The sequence below is a fragment of the Narcine bancroftii genome, chromosome 10 (assembly GCF_036971445.1).
Source record: "Narcine bancroftii isolate sNarBan1 chromosome 10, sNarBan1.hap1, whole genome shotgun sequence".
NCBI lineage: Eukaryota > Metazoa > Chordata > Chondrichthyes > Torpediniformes > Narcinidae > Narcine > Narcine bancroftii.
The window spans coordinates 101,702,947-101,722,059 of NC_091478.1; the positions used below are offsets into that span (position 1 = coordinate 101,702,947).

Genomic DNA, 19,113 nt, shown 5'->3' on the forward strand with positions numbered 1-19,113 from the left:
GGCATCAGAAATGGGGAAAATCAACCCTCCCCATTAAGAATGAGGAGTCTTCTGGACGATGACCACGCCAGCGGACCAGCGAGGGGCTCAGGAACAGAGGGACCCACACAAGCTGCACCGGGTTGGGGTACCTGCACGGGCTGCGGGCTGCTGAGGACTGGCTCGTGGGAACCAGGTTTCAGAACCGGGATTCGAGAGGGTGGTGAGGGCAAGAGGGGCTTTCTGATTGTGTCAGAAAAACTCAGGTTTTCTGAAGGGACTACTTTTTGCTTCTCTTTTCCTTGTACTGTAAGGGGCACTGAACGACACTAAAGGTGACTCTTTGTCTCCCTTACGGCATGCAGAGGCAATTTTGTGTAATTTTACATGTTCTGTACCATAAAGAAATCTTGAATCTTGAATCATGTCATTCTTTTTTTTTATCACCATGGTCGCTTTTAGGGACCCATGGACCTGGATCCCCAGACCTCTCTACACAACATTCCTGAAATGAAAACGAAGACACCACAAGCATAATCTCCTAAAAATTGGAAGAGTTCTTTCACTTTTTCGCTGCAAAGGAGCAAATGAATTAGCTCTGGCTTACATCTGATTGAGGATTTCACTCTGTGTCATTGTATCGAGCAGTGAAATTCTAAGACACTACAACAACTCATGTCAGTTGGCCTTACATCATTTAACCATGTATTTTATGCAATCATGACATATTAAATGTTCATTCTGAATAAAATATCAGTACAGTATTTTAATTAAAGCCTGCCGTTAATGAGAGAGAATAAGCCAGGAAGCACACAAGCCATTTCAGATTTAACTAATTCATGACTGGTCGTATTCCAGGATTACTTAAATTAATACTGCAGGTCCAATCTTGGTGAGTTCCTAATTTTAATCAACTAATTGGGAAATATTAAACAGACAAAGAATTTAGCTTCTGGATGTATGGAAGAGAATAGGAATAGCAGGGTGATCCAATCTTTGCTACATATCAAGGAGGTAGCAGAATGACTTGGTCTTAAGGATACCATCTGCCAACATATCTACTCTTTGCAGCTGATGAATGCCTTATGTCCAGGGGGAAATCCTAAAAGAGAAATGATATTAATAGGAAATGTATCATTTCCCATGCAATAGAGCTTCATTGATCAAGAACAACCCAAGGTCAGTGCAGATGAAACTGCAATGAGAAAGAAATCTCTTAGCAGATAGTAAGTATAGATATTTACATTTAATGCACCTTTCAGGATCTTAGGATGCTACAAGATTCTTTACAACCAATGAAATATAGTTGTTGATGCAATTAATGCACGAAGCAATAGATGCATAACAGATCCCACCAACAGTAAAATGGCAACAGTCTGATCGTTTACTTCATGATGTTAAATGTTGATTGAATGATTCAAAATAGTGCTTCCCCTTGACATTCTCGGGATAGAGAGGATGGACCAGCAGTGGTGGACTGTTGACTTTCTCCTTCCTGATGGATTATGCCTGCTGGACACACATTGGGACAGGGAGGGAAGAGATGCCCTGTGTATGTGACACTGCCTTATACACACACCACAACCTGGACTTATACTTGAAGCAATGATGCATCAGTATTGTACAAAATTGTGGTTGGCACCAAGGGCTGCAAAAGTTCAGGGAATTTAGAGATGGAAATAGGCATGTAAAACACCTCTATTTATATTATTAGGACATTCTAATTAATAACAAGCTGCTTTGTTACAAATTAAGAAAAAAATAATTTGCCTCTTCCTGATAACATCATGACTTCAAGCAATTCTCTGTTTATTTTAAATGAGACGTATTCACCCTTAGACCTGTCACTTTCTTGCAACCAACCCTGCTACTACATTCAGAGTGAAAATCTGAGATATTTCTTGCCATTTCTTCCAGCTTAAGTAATAAACATTGGGTGGGAAGAGACGGAAGCAGGAAGCCATTCTGACTGAATGAATCTCAATAAGTTTCTTCCCTTCGAATCATCATCCTGCAGTTTCCATTTTTTTCCCGCATGGGAGATCTGTGCATTACTATTTTGGTCAAATAGCTCAAAGCTCGAGGTTTATAATGTTTGCTGATAAATCCACTTCTGCTGTTCTGGCCAGATGACATACACAGGTTTTCTTCTTTGAAATTGCAGTCTGCTCATTGTATCTAACATTTACTTAGCATAGTTGGACTTTGAGTGCATAATGCACCATCAATAATCGCAAAAGACTGAAGTTGTGAAACTGATAGGCTTTTATCAAGTATAGACTGAAACAGCTGTCAACCTCATTGACTGCTCATGGCAGGATGAATGGGGAGCATGCAAGGGGTTATGGGTAGGATCGGTCTCGGGAAGCGTGTCCAGACGGAAGCAGCCAATTGTAGTATAACAGTGGTTCACCACAGCGCATTTTCTAAACTTCTTCCTCTCATGGCCTGTGTCCATTTGGACCTTCTCCTGAAATGCTACGTGAAAATGGGTATCCGTTCTGAATCTGCAGCATTTCAAATTAAAAGAGCCTTTGTCAAACAATCCTCCGTTCACATGTAGCACACCACTTACACATCCAATTTGATTTGTTGCTTGTCGGGTACTTGGAGGGCCCTCGTAGGAAAAGGAGTGAGCAATAACCTGATCAGCCATTCATTTAGATCATGGCTTGTCCGTATCGTAGCAACATCTGTCAGCTTTGGCTCCTTAACCCTTAATGCTCTTGTCTTAAAACAAAGGTGTTAATCTTGCTTTTGGAAATGTTAACAGACCTAGCCTCAAACAGCTCACTTGGTGAGACTGTGGAGAGACAGAAATGGTTCATAATTATTCATCTCTATTTTGTATCCCCTCTCAGTGGGATCCAGGGCTGCATGTTAGAAGAACAAGTTGGGTCTGTGTAGGCAGATGTGACTCACCTTGTGAGATTCGAACTGGAAATTGAGAGTCAGCATTTGAATCTGGCAAGTAATTCAATGCAATCTGAGATCATTCAGCATGTGAACTAACTCACACCAGTCCTCACTGCATGCCTGGGGAACGGTTAGCTTGAGTTGCTTTGACCCAAACATAAATGAGACATCAAGTATCAAACAGACTTTTGGACAGGGCAGAAGCTGTCATTTTTGAGGTCTCTTTTAAACTGGTTAGAGAGCAAAGGGGTTTAAAATCACCAGACACGACCTTATCTGAATCCTCGCTAGTCTCTTGTTCTTGCTAACGTGACATTACCAATGTCCGCTATGTAATTGGATACTTTCCAAGGCATGTACGAGTTCAGTAAGCTCCAAGGCACAAAGGAGAAGAGAGGACACTCCGCATCTGTGCTAATGTTATTCTGTTTGCCTAAAACAAAAAGATGAGTTTGAAAATGAATCATCAAAGGTGAAAGTCAATATTAGGATGCCCAAAAATGCCTGCATTGGTTAACTGGGCGTTAATCGGTTCACCAACTGATGGGAATTGTTTCTAACTAGGCTGTGAGTCAAAAGGGAGAGAGTGATGTGCACAGGGATGTTAAGTAAAGAACAGCACTGGCTAAATCTTAATTGGTGCTTCAGAAGTCAAGAGAGGCCCTACCTGTATGCCAGCCAGACATGCTGTCAAAAGCCACTGCAACATCCTCATCATAAGGACAGAAGCAAAGTTAAATGGAACGCTTTCAAGCACGTCCTACGGACAACACCTCTCATTGGGCCAGTCTTCTCAGTTTAGTTGATGGTGGAGGGAATGGGGGAGCCTGCATCCAAGAATCCTGTCACCCAAGTGAGTACATTTAATGAAGCCATGGTTTTCATAGAATTAGCAGTGTGATGAACTGCAAGGAAGTTGCTTGGAAAACACCACTGCAACGTGGCGGAAACTACTTTTCACGACAAAATGTCTTCAACTTCAAGGAAGGAGGTTAAATAATTGCTGCAAAGAACTGTGCGATCGGTCGAAGGGCAAAGAACTGTGCGATCGGTCGAAGGGCAAAGAACTGTGCGATCGGTCGAAGGGCAAAGAACTGTGCGATCGGTCGAAGGGCAAAGAACTGTGCGATCGGTCGAAGGGCAAAGAACTGTGCGATCGGTCGAAGGGCAAAGAACTGTGCGATAGGTTGAAAGTGTACAAGAAAGGGAGATAAATTGTACAAATGGGGGCCAAATGGAGTGGGAAAAACGGTGACAGCTGGTTTTAGGAAAAAAAACCGACATTGTCTTTGAGCGCCTCCACAGTGAGGAACTAGTAAGGAAACATATTTTATTGCAAGAGGCAAGAAGAAGGTCCACTCCTTTTTGTTTTATATTTGTACTCCATGTGATTTGATTTTAGCAGAAGTATGCCAGACAAGAGATCAGGTGGAAAAGAACTAATTTTTCTTTTTTTTAAATTACTTATAAAGCTCAACAAAGAAAAAGGGTGTTCAGAATGCCTTGAGGGTCAGGCCTTGCCTGTTCAGATTTAATTTGAATTTTGATGCTCTGTTTTGGAACATAGCAAGTTATAAATGGAGTCCGCAGGAGATGGGAAGCTGAGGCTAAACACACTTTGCTGGTTGAACCTCCAGCACTGGGTGTCTAGTTTATAAATGGAGAGCTTTGCTATCAGTCATTGCTTCAGAAATTAAAGGATGGGTGTGGAGATTTCGGAAAGATTTATCGGGATGCCACCTAGATTGGAGGTTACAGTAAGTGGGATAAGTATTTTCCTTATATCTCCAGCCGTGAGGATAATTTTCTTTCAAAGTAACTGCTAAAAACTTGAATCGATAACAAAGACCTATGCTTAAGATGTTCTTCTTCCTATACTGAATGCGCTCCATTCTGTGCAGCATCCACTGGCCATGGAAGGCATCAAGTATATCAGTAGCCACCTCATGCTCCCTCTCAGGGGATACCCTGACACCCTTTGGTGTGAAACCAGTTTATCTCAATCACAGTAAATTGAATCTGCGGCACATTTTGAAAAATTGATGGCTCCTTGTTAACGAACTAAGCGTGATGCAGGATTACAGAATATAGTCCCTCTGCGAGGGGACATGCCTGAACGAGGAAAGGGCTCCATTGTCAGGGCTAATACCCTAGATGAGTCCAAATATGAAAAATGATAAGCAAGTGATCAATGTTACAATTTAAAAAAAAGAATATCACAGTATTTTTGACACTGTTCTTTGCTGAACAGTGAGCACTAATGTTATGAATGATGGAATGAGCAGTTAGTGTGCCTGACAGTGTGAAAGAGCCTAATAAATACATACGTCCAAGCACATACTCACATGTGTGTCACATGATCACTGAAGCACCACGGGTTAATGACTATATCTCTATTTATATTAAATCAGCTCCCTCATGCTGTCCACCTCATTAACTCTTCCAAACCAGATTCCCAAAAGAGATTATCAGCAATTTTGGCGAAAGAGCAATGCATCAAGGACCTCTAAAAAAGTTGTTTAAAAAATAATGGTGGCAGAGTGAATAATATGGGGTTCCTTTAAGTACAATGCTATTCCGATTGGATTTGATTCTTCCTTGCATTGAGCCCAGACGGTCAACTAATTCTTTTACTAGGTTAAAGTTAATTAAACCTTCAATACATTTCAAAAATTAATGATCCCTTATAAATGAACTAAACATGATTCAATATTACAGAATATAATCTAATAGAAGAACTATTCATAAGATTGTTCAGCGCTATTAATCTCACGGGAAAGAATGTAAGAAATGGGAACAGGGCAAGGCCATTTGGTCCCTTGCACCTGCCCTGCACTCATTATCATGGATGATCAGATGCCTTGCCTACATTCTTGCTCTTTTGCCTTCAGCTCCCAAAAAATCTATCGATCGCAGCTTTGAATACAATTTGTCTGACCAACCAGTGTTCACTGAGGCAGAGAATTCTCAAGATTTATAATTCTCTGTGCAAAAATAAAATCTCCTTGACTCAATCCGAAGCAATTGAGTCTGTGTTCCAAGGCTATGGCCCTGTTTCAGATACTCCAGCCAGAGGAAGCTCACTGTCCACACTGTCAATCCTTCTCAAAACCTAGCATGTCTCAATATGCTCATTGCACATTCTCTTCAGCTTCAATCAGTAGAGTACAGTCTTTCTCATAATACGAACCCTCATCTCAGGACTGAATCCCGTGAAACAGCATCACTCTGAACCTAAGCAAATATGATGTTCCTTAGAAACAAAGAGCAAACTGCAGGCTGTTTCCTGGCTGTGGTCTCACAAAAGCCTTCTCCAACCTCAGCAAGACTTTCACACTTCTCTGATGGTCCCTTTACATGCCAACATTACGTGTGCCTTCCAATTGCTTGGTTACCATAACATTTACTTTCTGCATTTCACAAACCAGCATATGAGGATTCCTGTGTATTCCAACAGTTATCAGTCTTTCCACTGTTTAAAGTATCTGTTTTTATATTTTTCCTATCAAGGTGTCTAATTCATGGTTTCCTGTTATACTCTTAAACATCATTTGCTTGCCCCTCTCTGAAACTGTTTATATTCCTTTGCAGACTCCTTATGATCTCCTCCCAGCTTCCCTTCCCACCTAGCTTTGTATCATTCTCTATTTCTTCAACCAGGTCATTAATATAAATGGTGGATAGCTGAGGACTGATTCCTGTGGCACTCCATTAGTAACTGTCAGCCAACCTGAAAGTGACTCGTTTCCTCCTTCTTCCTGTTTTCTATCCTTTAGCTAATTTGTGAAGATAAAATTATGTCAAAGACATCACCCTTTGACCTTCCTTATATTGTAAATTTAAGGATTTCAAACCCAGGAACATTCCCAAAAAGAGAGGTGTACTGCTTTCTTAATGATCCCTCCGGCCAATCAGGAGTTAACCAACATAACTATCTGATTTAGACAGATTTCACTCTTCGGCTGTGGAGCAGGGATCACCACGTTGAAGACCACCAACGTACATAGATATTCTTGGAGAGAAACACAAAAACTGCAGATGTCGGAATCTTGAGCAAACAATGAGCTCCTGGAGGAACTCAGTGGGTCAGCCAGCATCCGTGCAAGAAATAGTCAGTCAACATTTCAGGTTGAGACATTTTACCAAGACTAAAGTAAGAATATTATATATAAAATAGGAGGTTATATTGCTTACATGAAGAGAGAAAGAAGTAAGGGAGGGGTCAAGAACTGAAAGAGTAATCACCAGTTCAGATAACATCTGTGGAGAAAGGAGCATAATTATCATTTCAGGTTTATCTTAGCCATTTTCTACATTCCCTTTCCCCAGCTCCTTTCCCCCTTCACATATGTAAACATCACCTCCTTTTTATTTCATTCTCAAAAATAGGTCCCAATCCAAAATGTTGACCAACCGTTCCTACACATGGATGCTGCCTGACCTCCTGAGTTCTTCCAGCAGCCCACGGTTTGCTACATATCCTTGTCATTGACCCTAAGTTTTCTTCCCTCCCTGATTTTCTCCCTCTATTTTTGAGGTGATTTAGAAAATAACCAGCTTTTGACCTAAAACGTTAACTCTGTTTCTCTCTCCACAGATGCCAGCTGAACTGCTGTTTCCAGTACAATTTTCCTGACATCTCTCCAGACTAATACCTAGGCTTCACGTATCTATTGTTGAAGTATCATGGGAGCCCCATTGATCCTGACAACCTTCTCATTTGACAGCTGCCCACATGCATCCTGCAGAGGCTACTGGGAAACAATCTGTTGTCTGATTTTACAATCAATCAACCCCTTCATAAGTGCAAAGGTCATGAGGTAGCACCTTGAGATTCCCCCGCCGAAGATCGGCAAGCATGCCTCAATCTAGGGACTGAACCTCAAACCACTCTGATCCGTCGATTCTATTTTAAATTTACCGTATTAAATCATAATAAGAAACAATGTTGGAATAGTAGGTCACAACCATTCTTCTGAGTTAACCAATGTTTAATCTCTAATAAATCCCACAGGGAATGCAGCAGAAACTTTCTTACCCAGATAGTAGTTAGCATGTGAAAGAAGGCTCCATAGGGAATAGTGGAAGTGAACAGTACAGATCATTTAAATATGTGACAGAGCAAGAAACTGAAGGTTGCATTTAAAGGATAAGTTGAAGAGACACATGCGGAGCACAAATAGCAACCTGGATGTGATGGGCCAAATGGCCTGTTCTTGTGATGTACTGCTATTACCATGCAATTTTTTTTTAAACAGTTATCATGCAAGTTTTTCAATTGTTTCAGTGTGTAATGCAATCAGCCCTCATTCTGCACAGTGTGGCCTGCCACAGTATCCATGCAGGAAGGAATAGATCTTTTTAAATTATACTAAACATTCATCTACTTGTGACGAGATTGAATCTGAATTGAGACGAATGAAGATATCAAACGCAGGATCGAGAGGGAACCTTTAGGGATAGACTGACAAATGAAACAGGGTGGGGAATGACAAACAGGCAAAATGACAATCATTCTTCAGCAGTGGACTGTCTGTGCTTTGTGTTGTTAAGATACAGCATGTGTCAGTTGTCAAGTGTCACTTGTCACACTTCAATGTGAACTTTGCCTAGAAGAAACTCAGAAGGCAGTGAAGGGGAGAGAGGGAAAAAAAGAGCTAGAATGTGGAAGGACTTGTTCATTCACTGTGACGCCGTGTAATTTTATCTATTAGGGGACTTTAAAAGCCTGCAGGGAGTTGAGATATTAAAACCACGATAACCATTTAGAACCATGTCTTAAAATTTTCTGGTTTTTACAGGACGAGCCGAGAATGTATTCCAAATGCATAGCTTTATTGTGGAAAGGATAGATTTTAAAAAAGAAAAAAAGCAATTGCCCAGTTTTGTCATTAACTATTTAGCATGGATCATTGCCTTTCTAAAGAAGCTCTTTTTATGGTGCGAGTTCTGGTTGGGGTGAAGTTGTGATTGGATTTAGATTTTATTATTCATTTTAACTTTCAACTCAATTTTTTGAGTTTTGTTTTACAAGCCAGCACGAACTGAATGGCACATTGGAGGTGACATTTAATTTAAGAAGCAAGAGGTATGATACTGAAAACCCTATCTAACCCAGCGAGCATATTATTCCAACCTATATCTCAAAATGGGATAGAATTTTCCTCTACAAGAAATTCCTTGAGCACAAAACCATTTGTACCATATTTTTGTCCTTCAAAGGAGCACTGATTCCTGTTGTCAGCATTTGATTGATAAATTAAATCCCTTTTTTTGGTGGATTTTGAAATTTCTAACAACTATTTGGGATTTTAATTTTCCATGAAAGTCAGGGACCTTGCTTGTCACCTCCAATTTCTTTTCAAAGTCAGATGGTTTCCTGATAGTATTTTTAAAACAAACGCTTGTTAGGTTCTGGTGATCTTTCAGCTCTGATATCCACTGCTCTGAATGGGGAAAATTAGATTTTTCTAATCTCCATTGATGCCATGTAGCTTCCAATTAATCTAGAGGAAACTAATAAGTGAGGAGAGTGCAAGGAACAGTTTATATTAAAAAGAGATCATAACCTGAAGATGACAAGATCTGATTGCAGGATAATATACACCATGCCGTGAATGTCCCAACAACCTCCTTCAGTGTGCAATGCAATTAGACCCATTTGTGGAACAGGTCAACATGTTATTTGGTAATAGGATTACCCACAGTGAGTTCTCAAGTCTGCTTGATGATACTCAACTGTTTGTTTTAATTAACAGTCAAACAACATTGGTTTGCCACATTCTGCTTTTCAAGAAACTAGCAATATACCAGTCTATAAACAACAGAGGGAAGGACTTAGGTTTCAACGATGAGGAAGTGGATTGCATATGAATCTTTTGTAATGAATCTTTCACATTTCACTCGCCATATTAAAAATAACGTTTTTTGGGACATTTTGCTATTTATTTCTGGCATCTGCCAGTATAACAAATGCTAGTCAGAGGTGGCCACTTCGGAGCAGCCTCCTTGAAGAAATTTAGTGTCCCCATCGTTGCCTCGGAATCTCGTCAATGATCGCTCAAGTGGAGAAGGACTCTGTGGGATGATGTTGAGCAATGTTTGGCCATTCATCCAGGCCTCACAGAATTCCTACACAAGGGGCAGCAGGACTGCCTCTCTAAGCAGGAATGGAAAAAAGTCATCCTCTTAAAGGGATGCCAAAGAGAATGCAGCAGGCAGCATTTCGCTATTCTTCAGATACGAATCCCAAAGAGAGGCAGGTCACAAGGGCAGCTCGCTCTTAAACAAAGTAAATGGGACTATATTTCCAAGTAGATTTACAAGGATGTTGCCAGGACATGAGGATTGGAGTTGCAGGAAGAGGTTAAACAGGTCAGCAGTTTATTTGCTGGAGTGCAGAAGAATGAGGGGAGGTTCGATGGAGGTATACAAAATTATGATGGGTACAGATAGAGTAGACTTTTTTTCCACTGAAATTCAGTAAGGTAAAGACCAGAGGATGTGGGTAAAGGGTAGATGGGGAGAAGTTTAATGGGAATTTCTTCAGGAAGAGAGTGGTAAGGGTATGAAACAACCTGCCCGCTGAATTGGTAAACGTAGGCTCAATTTTGACATTTAAGAAAAATTTGAACAGGGACATGGATGGGAGGGGTATGGAGGGATATAGTCTGGGTGCAGGTCAGTGGAGCGAGGCAGAAAAATAGTTTGGTACAGACTAAAAGGAACTGTGTCTGTGCTGCAGTGTTCTATGGTTCTGGAGCCTGCAGGTAAATTGCATATTGACAAAACAATAGCACGAAGAATCTGGCCTTCCAATGAAATTATAAGCACCAATTCATATCCAAACTTTTTAGTATCCAATCCATCCCGTCCAATGCCCAAACACTGGCATGGATTATTTCCTGGAGAAAATTATTTTCGATGCATTTGTTTGTGTTGCAAGGGAGCTGACAACGATTTCGTCTGTATTGTTCATACTAATTGTATTTCTTGGTGTAGAAGAACACAAAATAATCCATTGTTTAATCAATCAGCAATAAAAAGCTACAAGGTAGATTGTCAAATGTCAGGATCATTACCATGTTTGCCAATGTTCCAGCTCTTGGGTTAATGATTGTGCTAGCATCAGTCTTTCTTCTTGACGAAACAGTAGCTCACAGAGGAATATATTCTTGCCCACTTTCCCATATAGATCAGCTACAACGGTCACAGCAATCTGATCAGATTAATGTTAAGGATAAGGTGGGCTTTGATAAGTATAGAGTGGCTCCACATACTGAGAAAAGGTCTCTCTGTACAATGTGATGCAGATTCAAGATATCAATCGGATAGTGTCGATATACAGGTGGAAGAAAGGTGGTATGAACACAGATCAAAAAAAATACTGATTGAGAGAACGATGGTGCAGTCTATAAAGCAGTTCAGCAGGTAGAAACAACTCTGGAAAAAAATGTTTTGAATGCAAATGTTACGAGGGTGTGAAAAGGTTACATTTCGACATACAGCAGGGTAACAGGCCCTTCCGACCCAGGATACCCAATTAACCTACAACCCACGTATGTTTTGAATGGAGGGAACCAGAGCATGCAGTGGAAACCCATGAAGACACAGTGAGAATGTACAAACTCCTTCATACTTAGGTCACTGGCTCTGTAACGCTAACCACTACACGAGCTGTTTCTTGGACAATTTCCATATTTTAACTTTACTTTAGACATGGGAACAGGCCATTCAGCCCACTAAATTCACAGCCGTTTACAGCGCAATTCCATTCTCCCACTAACCTATTCCCATCAACACCCCACAAAATTCAAACCACCCATCTGAACATTGGCACAGCCGCCAATTAACCTCCAAATGCACTCAACGATGGGATGCAGGAGGAATTCAAAGCACCCCAAATTATTACAGGGAGAACATGCAAACTCCAAACAGGCAGCACTGCCCGTCATAGTTGAACCTAGTCGCTGGAGCTGAGAGGCAGCTTTATTACTAGGTGAACCCTAAGTGCTAGTAATTGAAATGAAAAACTGAAACCAAAGTGAAAAATGCCAGGAATACTCAGCAGGTCAGGAAGCATTAATGGAAAGAGAAACAGAGTCTGGTCCCTCCAGTACTCAACCAGTCATGTGGGTCTTTAACAGGTGACAGCCTCACAAAGAGTACTCTCATTCTTTGGTTTCTGTCTGTGAACCAATGATCAATCCCTGGCCGAGGTACCAGGGCTAACTCTCTTCTTCTTTTTCCAATCAATCCTTCAGAATGTTTACAACCACTTGTTTCCAAAGGCTTTAATATCTCATCAAAAAGACCTCCAAAACCTCGGCATTCTCACAGTAACACACTGGGGTGTTGCAATCTGGATCTTTGGACTCCAGTCCAAAAGTTACCTTGCAAACAGACACACTGTCGAGTTCATCTGTAGAACACGGCGACATAATTATTAAGGTGAGGGTGGAGAGGTGTAAGAAGGACCTGAGGAGCAACTTTTTCATCAAGAGCATGGGTTGCATCTGGATCATGTTACCAGAGGAAACAAAAGAAATAGGTAGGAGTTTAATGTTCCAGAGACTTTTGGACAGATACCATATATGTCGGCGTATAAGATTGTGCTATAACTTTTAAAATGTCACCCCAATATGCCAAGAATAATATCCAAACCTTAACAACCAAGTCTCAGCACTGCCCCTTGGTGTTCATCGACCTAATCTAACTGCTGTCAGCTCTGTATCGGCCTCATATTGTCTGTTAAAGGAGCCAAGAGTGGTACATTACTCCATTGATCAGTTGGCAAAGGACTATTGGGGTAGTAAGGCTTGGAGTAATCTTTTACAGTGAGTATAGCTCAAAATCTACATTTTACGTGGAAATTCAGGGGGTTGTCTTGAAAAAGAGTTGTTTTATGCACCAGCCATATACGGTATGTGCATAGAAAGTGGTTAAAAAGATCTGGGCTAAATGTCAGCAAATGGGATTAGCCCAGAATGCTAACTTGTTCTGAGGTGACGAGTTGGGTCAGAAGGCCTCTTCCGTGCTGTATGACTCGATGACAATGTCTATGCATAGTACAGGACTTGAACTCACAACCTCCTGACTCAGGAGGAAGCACGCAACCCACTAAATCACATATAGTGTTCTGAAGGAGAAGCTCAGGACTGATCCTAGAAGCATAAAGTGGATGAGAGAGCACATTTTTACATAGGGGTCATTACAATTTGAAATACTTTGTTGACAAAGATCATAAGAAAATGTTAAAGATGCAAAGAAATTGGATTTCAATAGATCATTGAGAAGATCGTGAAATTTGAATGACCTTTCAATTATCAGTCAACTTCTATTAGTGGGAGAACAGAACATAGAAGATTCTACTTTTTGTCTTTTATAGAGTTCAGTGCATAATCAGAGAGTTGGTATTGTAAAAAAAAATCTGTTAAAATATAACAGAAATAAATATATGTACAAAGATACAAATCTCACTGAATGACTTTCATTCTGCTCGGAAAAATCATTCAAATGGTTAATTTAAAAATTAAACAGAGAAATGGAAGAACGAATTAAACTTTTTTTTCCTTCTCATTGACAGCAAAAGGAGGAATATTTTTGTTTTTGGAATCAAGGCACGTGATTTTTTTTTACAGAAAATGAATAATTTGCTGGGAAGGAAAGGTTTGTTTTTAAACGGGAAGCTGACTTGCTGAAACCATTATCAAAATCTCCAAGAGGATGGGTAATTGAGTTGATTAGCGTGACCTTGGTTATCATTTGGGAAGTAACAGAAGCCTGCACTGGGGCATACAGTGAGTTATAACCTCCATACCCTTTCAGACCTACAGAAGCATGTAATTTGTTCAGGACACATACGAGGTGTACTGCAACTGACAAGGTAATACACTGTGACCAACAGACCTTGTCTGCCTGCTTCTTCACAAAAAAAGGAGAAAGTAAATACTCTTGCACCAGGTGAAATAGACGTGTGCTTCACGCTACTGCAGATGAAATTTATAAGGCTCGTACTGTCTATCTTATCCACATTCCCCACCCCCCACCTCGGTCAAAGATAAATGCACCTCGTTGTGTGTTTTCTTCTTCTCCTTATTTTCCCTTTTTTTCTAATATGCACATTGACCCTAAAGCAAACAGGCTATGACCACCAAATGTGTGTGGAATAAATTATCGCTGACACTCTGATATTTAATTATGCAGCTGTCAAGAACAACCTTTCTAAATTCATTTTAATAAAGTGTAACTTTCTCCAAGGTTAGTGCCTCAGGAGTCACCTTCTGTGTCAGGCCGCGGTCTTTTCCTCTTCCAGAAGCTTTGCATTCCTCCATTGATGCCTGTCATCAGGCTGACTGCAGGTCCTGATATAAAATAATGCAGTGATCGGATGGGATGACTCGCCCCTCCCCCGCCACCCCAATACACTGCCCTGCCTGATCGCACACACTTGATCACCACCCACCAAATTACCCTTAGCCTCACTGCTCCCCCTTCCCAAACTACATGGCCCCTCAATGTCAGATGGGTTAGTAGCAAGGGTATTGCTTAGAGAAAGCCATGCCATAATTGTAACCCTTTTAAAGAAGGTGTGATGTAAGGATAATTCAAGATGCAGTTTGCCTTCTCCTTTGACCCTTCCTGACTGAGAGGCAAATTGTATTAGCAGATGACACGCCATTCATCTCCACTGTAGTTGCAGGAACATTTAGTTAATTAAATGATTAATAAATTTAACACTGCTTTATAATTTCATTTAGTCATGTTTCAAATCACATGACAATGCGCATGTGTGCGGAATAAGATTAGTTGGCAATGGAAGAGTTCCACGTGCTACTCTCATAATTGAGATTAATCTATGACAACTTTGACCTTTCTCCGTTATCACACTGTTGTGTTTTTTTTCTAAATGGGCCCCAGCCTATCTGGCAATCACATCAGGACTGTCTGGTGATTTTAGATATAGTTTTACAAGTGGTGAGGGTTTGTCTGGAATTCATAATTCAATGTTAAATTATTCTTTCTGAAGACAGACGCTGATCACTGTACAGAATGCTTTTTAATGGACTTCTCTGTGAAATGTTCTCACAGTGTTTCCAATCTCGCTTGCTGTTTCTATTTCATGACTTGAACAAAAATAGTGTTGCGCTTTGAGGATTTGAATGAAAAATCACAGGTCTTTAAAATTGGAATAATTCATTGTTGTCAAAATGTAAATTAACATGACTTCAAAGTATGTTCATCAGATCTTCAACCCTAACACATACACAGAATAAAAATACTCAGCTTGAACCTAATACTGAAAGAAATGATCCCATGCCACTGTTTCAAAGAAATACTGAGAATTATTCTTATTGTCTGCATATATATTTATCATTCACTTAATATTATTGAAATAGATTGGATGGTCAATATCACATCGTTATTTGCAAGAGATTGCTGTAAACAACTGGGTGTGGTAATTTCATAAATTCGAACCGTAACTATATTTCAAAAAATTCTTAAATAATATACAGCAGTTTGCAAGGTCCTGAAAGAGATACGAGTTTTTAAAAATGTTTTTAGACATTCAACACGTGAAAATGTTCTTCCGGCCCACAAAGTCGTGCCCTCCCAAATACACTGATTAACTTACAGTCCCCGTATGTTTTGAAGGGTGGGAGGAAACCAGAACACCTGAAGGAAACCCACGCAGACACGGGGTGAACGTACAAACCCGTTACAGACTGAAATGAACTCGGGTCGCTGGCGCTGTAATAGTGTTACACTGACCATTACGCTGATCCTGACGGTTCTTTACGTACATTTCTGTTCTCCATTTCTTGTTTTCCTCTTCTCATGATGTTGTCGTCCATGATTCAAAAAGTCTTGCAAATCTTACACTTTTTTTCCCCAATGATAATCTACCCATTAAGTGGGTTTGCCCTCATGCCTCTCTCAAGCATGAATGTCCATTGTAGGGATGTGATGATTCCCATCCTGTGATCTAATTCAGATCCACAAGATCTCTCGTTGAGAAAATAGAAAAATGGAGATGACTGAGAGCATTCTTTGAAAATCCACGAAGACAATGGTTTACCGTCATAACCACAGAGTGGTGAGAGTGTGGAACGAGTTGCCAGCCAAAGATGTGAATGCAGGCTTAATTTTAACACTGAAGAAAAAAATTTGACAAGTACGTGGATGGGAGGGGTATGGAGGGCTAGGGACTGGGTGCAGATCAGTGGGACTTGGCAGAATAATAGTTTGGCACTGACTAGAGGGGTCGAATGGCCAATTTCTGTGCTGCAGTGTTCCATGGACATGTACATGGTTATAAAATTAAAACCACAGTGTGACTATGCTCCAGAGCACAGAGCAAAACAATGTCATCAATGCTCCTTCAGTGAAGGAACAGCACACCACACAAACTCTCTCCTGACATGCAAAACCGGACATTGACATCTGGCTCCCGAACAGACCCGCACCCCATAATTTTGAGAAGTCTATGGCATATGCAGGTATAGGGCTAAATGATATGAAGTGGCCATTCTCAATGGGGAGCCCTGCAGTCCCCCACCCCCGTGGCCACAGCACATTTAAGTAAAAGCCTCGTTTTCCTTTCACCTCATGTAACATAAATACTTTTTGTTTTCTGTGTAGTCAGTAGGAGAGAAGCACCAGAAGAAAGCAAAACCTCACTGCTTCGTGGGGAAGGTGGCCCATAAACCTTGAGCAGAGTCCTGGGTGGGGGGGGGGGCATTACCAAAACCCATAGCTGAAAAAAAAGATTGAGTAGGCTGATTTAAATCATCCTCAACAGGGATTGCAGGAAAATACTAAATGTCGTATCGAGGGACCCTATGTTCAGAGCTGGTTCACATGGTATTGAGGCAATGATTTTAAATGATGATTTCGAAGCATCAATCATGTAGGCGAGGAGGGGCTGGGGAGAGGAATGCTGGAATACACCAACATTGAAAGTTCCTCTTAAAATTGAAGTTGTAACCCTTATGGTTTGTTTAAAGACAGCAGGCTTTCCCTTCATCAACCTTTTTTGTAACCCCCTCGAAAAACTCAGTCAGGTTTGTCAAGCATGATCTACCCCTGACAAAACAATGCTGATTACTCCCTATCAATCCCTGTACCTCCAAATATTTGTAAATACCATCCCTCAGAACACTTTCCATCAACTTGCCCACCACAGACGTCAGACTCATGCGCCTATAATTCCCAGGTTTACATTTGGACCCTTTCTTAAACAGCGGAACCACATGCGCAACCCTCCAACCCTTTGGCACTATCCCCGTGGCCAGTGACATCCTAAATATCTCTGTTAATGGCCCCACTATCTGTCCACAAGCTTCCCTGAGTGTCCTTGGGAATATTTTGTCCGGTCCTGGAGATTTATCCACCTTTATCTTTTTCAACACAGCCATCACTATCTCCTCGGTTATCCTTATATGCTTCATGACCACCCCACTATTTTTCTTTACTTCAACTGGTTCAATATTTTTTTCCCTAGTGAATACCGAGGCAAATAAATCATTCAAAATTTCCCCCATTTCCTCTGACTTCTCATTCAGCCTACCCTCGCTATCTACAAGGGGTCCAATTTTATCCCTCACTAATCTTTTACTTTTAATGTACCTATAGAAACCCTTTGGATTTATTTTTACTCTGTCTGCCAAAGCCTCTTCGTGCCTTTTTTTTGGCCTTTCTGATTTCTTTCTTAAGATTCCTTCTACACTCCTTGTAAAGTATTAAAAGTATTAAATCAAGAACCATCGCAAATGCATTCCATTCTGTTGACATAGGATCCTATATCTTCATAACCCTCGTGTCCAACGAATGTACACAAACTGACTATGCAATACAGAGAGACAAAAAGAAAATCAATAAAGTGCACAAGTAAGAGCCCTTAAATGAGGCTGAAGCGCCGGAGAAATTCAGCAGGTCAAACAGTGTCCTTTATATAGCCACGGTAAAGATACAGAACTGACATTTCGGGCTTGGGCCCTTCATCAAGGGGCTCAAGCCCAAAACCTGCCTTAATTTCTCTTGCATGGGCTTGGTATCTGGTGAATGGTTATGAAACAATTTGCCACATTAAATGCTTTACGTAAGAAATTACGTGGAAATTTAAAATGTTTAGTTGATGTGTAACAAAATGCCACTGCTTTGGACAGTCATGAGTTTTGGCTCATTGCGGGCCTTGATTCCAATGAAGAAAGAAAATAAACATTTATCATTTCTGGCGCACAGTCAAAACAAACATGTCTATAAGCAGGATTAGTACTGGTGTTTAAATGAAATGATCAGAGGAGGTGCGGGACGGGAGATTGATATGTCACTCTTAGCCTTGGGCTGTGTTTTGAAAGGATTAACAGTAGCCTCTAACCGGTGATGTGCATCAAGACCAAAAGTGCAGAAATCTCATTGATGTTCTTTCAAGGGATAAAAATAGGAGTTTCATGGATCGGTCAAAGACTCCTGCCCCCACTAAATGGTGATGGTGGATCACGTTGCTCCACTTGACAGAGAATTCAAGTGAAAGACAGGAATAATCTAGCACTGTGGATTGGAGCATGCTACACGGCAGTGCAAAGGACAAAATTTAAACAGATGGGCAGCACAGTTGGCATAGCAGTTAGCGCAATGCCTTTACAGCGCCAGCGATTGGGATTGGGGTTCAAATCCCGTGCTGTCTGTAAGGAGTTTGTATGTTCTCCCCATGTCTGCGTGTGTTTTCCCGAGGGGCTCCGGTTTTCTCCCGCTGTTCGAAATATACCATGGGTGTAGGTTAATTGGGTGTAAATTGGGAGGCACTAACCCGTGGGCCGAAATGGCCTGTTACTGTGCTGTATGTCTAAATTTAAATCTAAAAAAATTTTTTTTTTAAAAGTATTAAATTGAAAACCATTGCAAATGCATTCCATTCTGTTATCATAGGATGCGATATCTTCACAACCCCCATGCCCAATGGAGATAAGACTGGATTATCTACGAGGACTAAGCTGCAAGCAATGTCTAATCTTTCCTTGATAACTGATGTCTTTTGTCTCTGGTTGATCTTTTTTCTGTATCACTATCTCATTACTTGCCTGATCCTAGCCCTGGTTGATTCTGCTTTCTGATCTCTGGTAGATATCTTTTCATGGCATCAACACACTGTTTGCAGTAAACACTAATCATATCATTTTTCAGGCAACAGTGAATCATTTGAAGTAGAATCCATTG

General features: G+C 40.8%; 1 protein-coding gene and 1 long non-coding RNA gene across 9 annotated transcripts in view; one reads left to right on the forward strand and one right to left on the reverse strand.

Moving 5' to 3' along the window:
* wwox (WW domain containing oxidoreductase) overlaps positions 1 to 19,113 on the reverse strand; it is an 877,584-nt gene that overhangs the window by 30,195 nt on the left and 828,276 nt on the right. The window lies entirely within an intron of this gene.
* The window catches only part of LOC138745039 (uncharacterized), a 44,617-nt gene continuing 37,805 nt past the window's right edge, over positions 12,302 to 19,113 (forward strand). Inside the window, exon 1 of the long non-coding RNA XR_011345968.1 lies at positions 12,302 to 12,445. This is a non-coding gene — a long non-coding RNA (uncharacterized lncRNA). The remainder of the gene's footprint in view (positions 12,446 to 19,113) is intronic.